Raw genomic sequence first — 8,451 nt, 5'->3', positions numbered from 1 at the left:
TAAATAAAAAAAAATAAAAAATTAATAAAAAAGTTTTACAACCAGACGCTTTTCCTTTATAAATGCATCCAATTCTGGAACTCGAAATGTCAGCATCATAAATCGACGGGTGAACGTGACGACCCTCTCCGCCCCCTCCGCCTGTCACCGGGTTCGCGCGGCCGCTTCCTTTGCGGGTACCGGAGGTGGGCGTGGCAGAGGCTCATCAGCAACGCTGGCAACACCTGGGCCCGCGTGTGCGCCAGGGCTCATTTAAAAAAAAAAAAAAAAGGCATCTTGCTCCCTCTCTCTCTCCCCTCCCTTTGACACCCATTGGGTTTTGGCTTGTGTTGCTGCACCGCACAACATGACACTCACACACTTCTCCACTCATGCCCCGACGCACCCTGCTGACCTTACTGATTACACATGCCACCGTTATTTTAACTTCTTCTCTTGTGTTAATCTTTTAAAAATAAATAATTTGTTCATGGGCCGGGGCTGTGCGCGCCTCCCCCCGTCTGTCGTGGCCGCCCCGGCCCCCGGCAGCGACAGTGAATAAATCCTCATTTCCGCTTTATGCTGAGGGGAAGTCGAGGAGCGGAGCGCGGCGCACGGTAACAAATCACGGCCGCGAGGGGCGGACGCGTCGCCAGGAAAAAAAAAAAAAGCGACAGTTTCGTTTTACTGCGCCGGAGAGAAATGCGCGAGGGAGTAAATCACGTCCGCAGCTCGTGACAGCCTCGGCAGCTGCACAATGGATTGACCGAATTATTTACCCCGCACCAAACAGCCCCGTGCCCCGGGTGGGGTTCACCGCTTGGGGACCGAAAAGGAGACCAAAAAGATGGGAGTTATATCCCCAAAGGTGGCTTCTCCCCTCCACAAACGCTGATCCTCAGTTTAACACCTTAACACCCAGGACGGAGAATGTCGCCCAAAATCGCGGTCGATTCCTCCGGTCCTCGAGTACTTTTGGAACGCGGTTTTGCCATAACTGTCACTGCCCTGACGTCAGCGCAGCGGCAGCAGGCGTCTGGGAGCCTAGCGGGGGAGAGAACCCCCCGCCCACCAATCAGCGTCGGCGGTCACGTGGCCTGTTGGGGCGCACGCACACACGGACACACACACACACTCTAAATGCAAAAATTATTCTACCTCTAAATCCATCAAGATCGAAAACAAGCACGTTTTACTGGCGACAATCCACGAAAATGGGATTTTTACCTGTGGAGTGGGTCGAGAGCGTCGGCGACTCTGGTTTCCAGTCGATCCTCTGACATTTACTCACCGAACTCAAATGGAGTGAAATGCACTTCAGCGCTGATAAAGTGTTATCAAGTGCACGCACACACAAAGAGGTCGAGGGAATATAGGAGGCACTTACAGTCAAACTAAGCTGGAGAAGGGGAATGAAAGAAGCATGAAACCCATATACTTGGGACGCTTGTGATAAATAAAAAAAAAAAATGTGCACAGCTTTCCAACTAATTTAAGCTTCCTTAATTCCTTATTCCTTCCAATTCCAGAAGGATCCAAAAAGATCATCACTAGGCCGTCACACAAATAAAGAAAAAATAAATCATACTCGATATATTTTCTCTAGCGTTGATGGTATTAAGAGCTGAGGTTGGGTATTAATATTAGTACCGATATTTATGGATACACACTTCAGCCAGCAAGGTATTCCATTATCTGTTATCTCCTTGACCAAATACAAAAGGTCAGGCGAAAAGATAAAGCCATCAAACAACAAGTCAGGTTTTACACGTGACTTTGAGGGCGCTCAGGAAAGGGAAAAGGGCTGAATGTATTAAGCCGGAGAACCTTGAGGAACGAACGAACAGGGCACCAGCACACTGAGAGGAAAAGTGTTTTTTTGTGTTTTTTTAACCTCTCTTTTCTCTCCGTCTTCCGGTCTCCCGTGCCCTCTTACAAACCGGCCGTACAATGCACAGTCACCTGCTTTTCATTTGGGGAAGAAATGCACCGCAGGCATTCCAATCTCTCCCTCTCTCTCTCTCTCTCTCTCTCTCTCTCTCTCTCATTCTCTCTCTCTCTCTCTCTCACCCCCCCCCCCTCTCTCTGTGCATTTCATCTCAGCGAAGTGGATCCCAGGGAGGAAATTACCCAGTCTTCCATAAGTACGGAGAGAAAATCCCTTCCTTTTTTTTTTGCACAGACCATCAATTGCACTGCGAGAGGAGCCGTGAGCTTCGGTGTTTGGTTCCGTGTCGGAACCCTGATCAAAATTCCCGGTTGTCGCTGGAGAGGCGAGTTCTGAACGCAGCGGGCAATAAAAGATGAGCATATGAAAGCAGATGAAAATATATAAAAAAAAAAAAAATCTATTCTTCCTTATAACAAAAGGTTGGGGAGAAGATCCCCATAGTTCCATCTCATCTCGGGCTTCCCCCTGAAGTTTCCAGAGTCAATTCAACTTCAAGCAACTAGTTGCTGAAGTCACTAATAGTAAGATTCCAAAGTAGTATTTTTTTTGTATTTTAGTATTTTCCGTGCAAATATAATTCAAATGACTACAAGAAAACAAATAATGTAAGAATGTAAGAAATAGATTAAAAAAAAACATTAGCTCTTATGGAAATGTTCTTTAAGAGCTGATTTTAAAGATTGAGTGACCACATTTTCACAGGGTTTTGCCTCATGTACTGCACTGGACCACAAAACACACAGAATGAGTTTTTCTCACAAGGGTGGGACAGTTGATTCTCTCTTTGGCAAGACATACCCAGGATATAAAAAAAATAATTCCATGAGAAAATATGAAATGTGTTTACAAACATTAGATCTTGTGAATTTTTTTTCAAAAAGTTAAAATAGTTTTAAAGATTACGCAGAAGTTTCTAGTGGAGATGGCACCGATCTGATATCCAGTACCTGTTATCGGGTGGATAGCAGCTAAAAATATTGGAAAAGGACATAAGAATCCAATGTGACCCTCCTACAAATCTCGCCTGCGATACATCATTGAAAGGCCTTTGTGACATCACATTACATCATCATTTAGCAGATGCTTTTGTCCAAAGTGACTTACAATTATTCATACACCAATGGAGACAGCCATCAGGAGCAATTAGGGGCTAAGTGTCTCGCCCGAGGACACTAAAGCTCCTACCTATGAGGAGGAGGCGGGGATCGAACCGGCAACCTTCGGATTACTAGAAGACCCGCTCTACCTCCTGAGATACAAACCCCTACTAAATTGTTGACATTGCTGTTACGACAAAATGTAAAGATAAGAAAAGCATACATTTTACTTGTATTTAGCAAATTAAGTGATATTTCAGTGTTTAACATGAATGAAAAAAAGCGGCAGCAACTTTTGAGACGGCTATCTTGAGCAAAATGCATCAATACAAACACCTTATTTAAAGCCTCAGAGTTGTAAAAGAGAAAAAGATAATAGTATATTATCCTAAGAGGTACCGGCAGATACCGATACAGAAGAAATAAGCGGTACCGTGCAAACTCTAGTTGCTAATACTGCCGCATGCATTGCACTGCAGCAGGAAACGCCCACACAGTGTATACAATATACACATTTAACCAATAAAAATTCCACTGGAATTGCTGTGATTATCTCTGCAGGAGGATGCACCCAGGATGGGAGAGTCCCTCCGACTCACCTCCCTCAAAATAATACTGCGATGGAGTCTAATCATCCCGCATACCTCTGGGATTAAAAGAGTGCACCCAGTTGGTCAAGTGAATGGGCGGAGGGGGGTGGGGGGCAAATCTCTGCAGTTTCGGGGAAAAATACCGCCCAGTTCTTGTGTATGTATTGTATCGTGTATGATTGTTGACACACTGAGCCTCCTGCCATACAGTTCAACGTGTTTAATCGGTAACATGACTTCTCTACAATGTTTAGTTTCGCTCGAGTTGAGTTCTTGATGCCTGTTGTAAATACGAAGCGCCTCTGAATGTCCTCAAAAAGCCCAATACATTTCCAAGCGTATTTTTATTTTTTTTTTGTCTCTCATTACACCCCCGTGTTGTTATTTCTTGGCACGGTTCGAGTCAAGTGTTTTGATTTCGCAGAACAAATCCATATTAAGCAACTCATAAAAGTTGTGCTTCATTTGTTTTCGCACAGTCTCAAAAAAAAAAAAAAAAAAATCCCCGGAGCTTAGATTTCTGCTTCGGGAAAACAGAAACACCGAGCTCCGTCTCGGGGTATTGTGACATCACGGCCGAGGAAAATAAATGACACATATGGAACAGCTACAGAACTTAAAAAGCCCGAGCAATAAGGGATTGGAGGCTGGCATCGTTTCAAAAGGATAAAACAAGATTTACTCAAAGACAGCCAAAGTTTATCATAAGGGCTACGCATGTGCCAAGAGAAGACAACACACATGTGGTTTCTATTCCGCTCTGTTGGCACGAGCACAGTCATTATCATGCGGCGCATGATAAAACTAAACCTACGTCCCAAAAACGTCGACATTTGCTTCATAATGCTTTATAACGCCGTGGGTTCAGCGGGTCGTCTTCTTACAAAAAGGTCAGACGGTTCGGTTCCTCCATGAGGCGCTTTCCCCGAGGCCAGGACACCGATTCCCCGGCGAGCCCCCGTCCGGCGGCCGCGCTCGGTGTCTTTCGAACGAGTCAGCGGCCACATAACTCCGAGCCATACCGTCCCGACGTTGCTCTGGCAGCAAGTAACTATTTTCGACCTCGGCTCGACGGCCGGAGACGCCCGGCGCCTGAGGGAGGCGCAAACCGGCTGAACTGTAAAACCGGCAAACCCAAATCCCCAAGCTCCTTTAGAGGCCGGGCTCGGCGGGAGGCCGTGGCTGTCAGTTGTAATAGATGCCGCTTGGCCTCAGACTGGCGGCAGCAGGAACCAACGGGAGGTTTCTGTGAACGGCGACAAACCGGGGGGAAGACAAACGGCACGAGAGGTTTCCCCCGTCGCTCCCCGGCTCCGTGGGCCTCGCGCATCGCTTCGACTGAGAGGTCGGTGGCACGCTGCCGAGAAAGGGCTTCGTTGTTTCAGGAAACAAAGGAACGCCAAATATGGCATCCAGATGGCAAGGGGGCAACTATGGCGTCGGACAGAGATGGATTTATTTACAATTGTTGATACAAAAAAAGCCCCATCGCTCTTTTGTCGAGTCGCTGTGGACGACCCTATTTTTGTACCCAACGCTCTTCATAGTAACTCATGTAATAAACATGGCCACATCAGGCTATAACCACATCTTCAAACCGCCATGCCGTTTTCACTTTTCCATATTTGTTTCTCTTTGAAGCTCTTTGCGACGATCAGGATCCCATGAAAACTGAGGGTTCTCACTCGTTTGAGTTAGAAGCGACGAAAGTGGCGTCTGCATTTTGAAGACATGTTGGCCAAACGCTTAACTTGCATTTACTATGCGGCCTCACATCAGATGACGAGGCGCGGCCGAGGAGAGGGCGCCGTGGTTCAAACCCAAGCGCCAAAAATGGTGTTTGAACAAGATATCGAACCTTTGAAGAAAAAAATGTAATTAATAAAAAAAGAAAGTTTGATGACTTTGATAAATAAACCCTCCGTTCAAGGTTCCGCGGCTCGTAGGTCGACGCCTCAGTCGTTTTGGTTTATTCTGACTGTCCGGTGTGGAAACACATGAAGCTAAAGAAGGAAAAACAAAGCAGCATACCACCAGGCGAGATCCCAAACCTCCAGCCAAGTGGGCATGAGCAAAGTTGTGTTATTATTATTCTAATTACAATCTGAGTCAAGAGATTACATATTGATTATGTTACTTTGTCTTGGCCCCGGCGCTGAGGGGCCCGGGCCCCACAACGAGCTTCCTGTTGGCTTTAGAGCCATGATTACTAACAGGTCCCCCACACCTCCCGAGGTTCTGGAGCCAAGTCTGTGGCCAATCCCAAGAGTTGCTTCACTTCCTGTATGGCGACCTCTGACCTGGCCCGTGAAGGCATTACCCCGCCTGTGAGTAAAATCACCTGTTCCCTCTGCGCTCCCCGCTCGTTCCTTTCGACCGCAGAGGAGTGAGAGCTCTGCCAGAATGTTTTCATCCCAGTGACCCGAAAGCTTACTGCATATCAACCACTTCGGTTTTCAACATTTTTTTTTTTTTTTTTACCAACAACTACCACCTACTGCGTCCAGTACCGTAGGTTGGGTTCTGTGGAACGTTAAAACCGCCAGCATCAAAGGCGAGGACTATGAAGGATTTAGGATGACGGTCATGATGATAATAATACACATTCTACACAATATCCTAACCCCGACAGATCCTTACAGCACAAACTGCAATTGACATCCAACCAAAACTAGTATGGCTCTAATAGAATGTGACTAAATCAAAGGTAAAATTCCTTTGATTATTTCAGACCGGCATGTCTTTCAGCCATCATTCATTTAAACACCCATCCTGTCGGTGCTCATTATGGGTGATCCCAGCAGTCATCCATCTGAATATGGAGTCAATTCTGCTTCACTACGGGGGACAGTCCGGTAGGGGTAGAGGGGAAGGTGCCCATTTTACCCCGGGCGGTGAACCAACACAGCCGCGCCCCTGGAACACGTTAGACCAGACATGTAACCACAAACAAACACGAGGAGAAAGGGCACGATAAGGGCCCGCTGATGCTCCGAAAAGATTTAAGAAGAATCATAAAATCGTTCAGATCAATCCTTTTCGCGACAAGAGCCGGCCCCAATCTAGACCGGGTCAAGACGCACACAGGGCCCTTACCCTTTCCCGTCTCCCTCTCCCTTTTGTACACATGACAAAACATCGGGGCCCCCCTGTGGAGGGATCTCCCGTGCGCTCCTTCTACCCCTAACTTAACACAGTGGAAGATGCTCGTCGGATGAAGCGCATCACAGGACTCACTCGCGAATTCTGATCATAAAAAAAGCACTTGGACAAAGACAAAAAAAACAAAAACACGACCGTCTCGAAAGGTGTGGATTGGAATCTCACGCACGCCGTTAGTGGTACCGCACGCTTATCGATCCGAGTCGACCCCCACCGCCCACAGACATGTTGTGTACTAATAGCCACAGCCCGAGACTCTTCCAAAAATGCGTCCGCTCGACTCGGAGACAGGTACTTTTTGTGGGGCCCCTAAGCTGGATGGTGCACATCAGAAGGTCGGGGGGGGTTTTATTGTTCTAACTTAGACACATCAGGGTCAGGGGCCCGGTGTCACATCCTGTTAGGATGCCCAGAATTCCATGCAGCGCCGCCGCACCTAACAAATGAGACGGGGAGGCTGGACGTTGTGCGAAGAAACCGAGCTATTCCTCAAAAAAAAAAAAAAGGGGGAGCGAGAGCTGCGGCCCCGACAGTACGTGGTGTTTTAATCGCGCATGGAAAGAGAAATACAATCATGGGTAAACCAGATGGACACCCTAAGGTTGAGGATGAACAGCAGGTTGTTCCTTAGTTTAATGAGGATAATTCCACTGGTATCACCTGTGGAATGTATATAAATGAGTGGAACATTGGATCTCAAAGGGATCTTCATGTTCACGTGTAATAAGAGAAAACGTGAGGCGGACCCTACGTCAACAATAGAAAGGGGGTAAACCGGGGCTGGCCAGGGTTTGACTTCTGGCTATTACATTCAGGTTCGGGGAAAGCAAAATGGTAAAGGCGGACAAAAGTTTCAAACCCTGAGCCTCACTCCAAAAAGGAGCCGGAGGAAGGCCAGGGCAAGTTTAAGGCCAATGTACCCGGTGAAGCGCGCAGGAACCCGGGGCGTCCTTCAGGGGCTAAAGAGGGCTGGGAGGGGGGTGGGGACGCTTCTCATCCCCCATAAATCAACCCAACCAGGGTTAAGCTTTCCATTATGTATGAAAAACACAGAGATAGCGGCTCCATTCATATTTCATCTCGTCACAAGGCAAGGGGAGAACACACGCAAAGCGCAACTCCGGGTCCAAAGTGGCATGTGTGGATCGATGAGACAAAAAAGAAAACAAAAAAAAGAAAAAGGGGCTTGGAAATAAAGGGCAAGAGTAATGCCGGAAAGGGAATGCATGGCAAATCCATTCAAGCTGCAAAACATTGGGGCAACATAAACCCAGATGTCACAATTAGAGAAATTATGCTGTATTTCAAAGGGGCCCCCACATGTGGAAGGTTTTTTCGACTCGCATCAGGGATAATCTCAGGAACCGATGTGGAGGGAAAAATCAAAACTGGTTGCAGGCACAGAAAGGGCGGAGAGTGTGAGGGGGGCGGGGATAATGAGAAAACTAATAGAATTGACCGGTGGAATCGGCAGAGACAAAAGACGTATCCTTCACGGGGCATTTCGAGAGCCCGTGTATCTCCACCTCAAAGCGTCTCCAAACAGTAAGCGGGGGACGGATAACGCGTCGCCCCGGTCGCGTCGGCTCGACGTCGCCGTCCCTTTAAGTTCTTGACGGTGAAGTTCGAGCGCGCGTTTGGGAAGCACGGGCCAAGTCGCGCGAAGCCACCG

Source organism: Zeus faber (genome assembly GCF_960531495.2).
Source record: "Zeus faber genome assembly, chromosome: 18".
NCBI classification, from domain to species: Eukaryota; Metazoa; Chordata; class Actinopteri; order Zeiformes; family Zeidae; genus Zeus; species Zeus faber.
The sequence above is the reverse complement of the archived record's forward strand: the minus strand, read 5'-3'. Positions refer to the sequence as shown.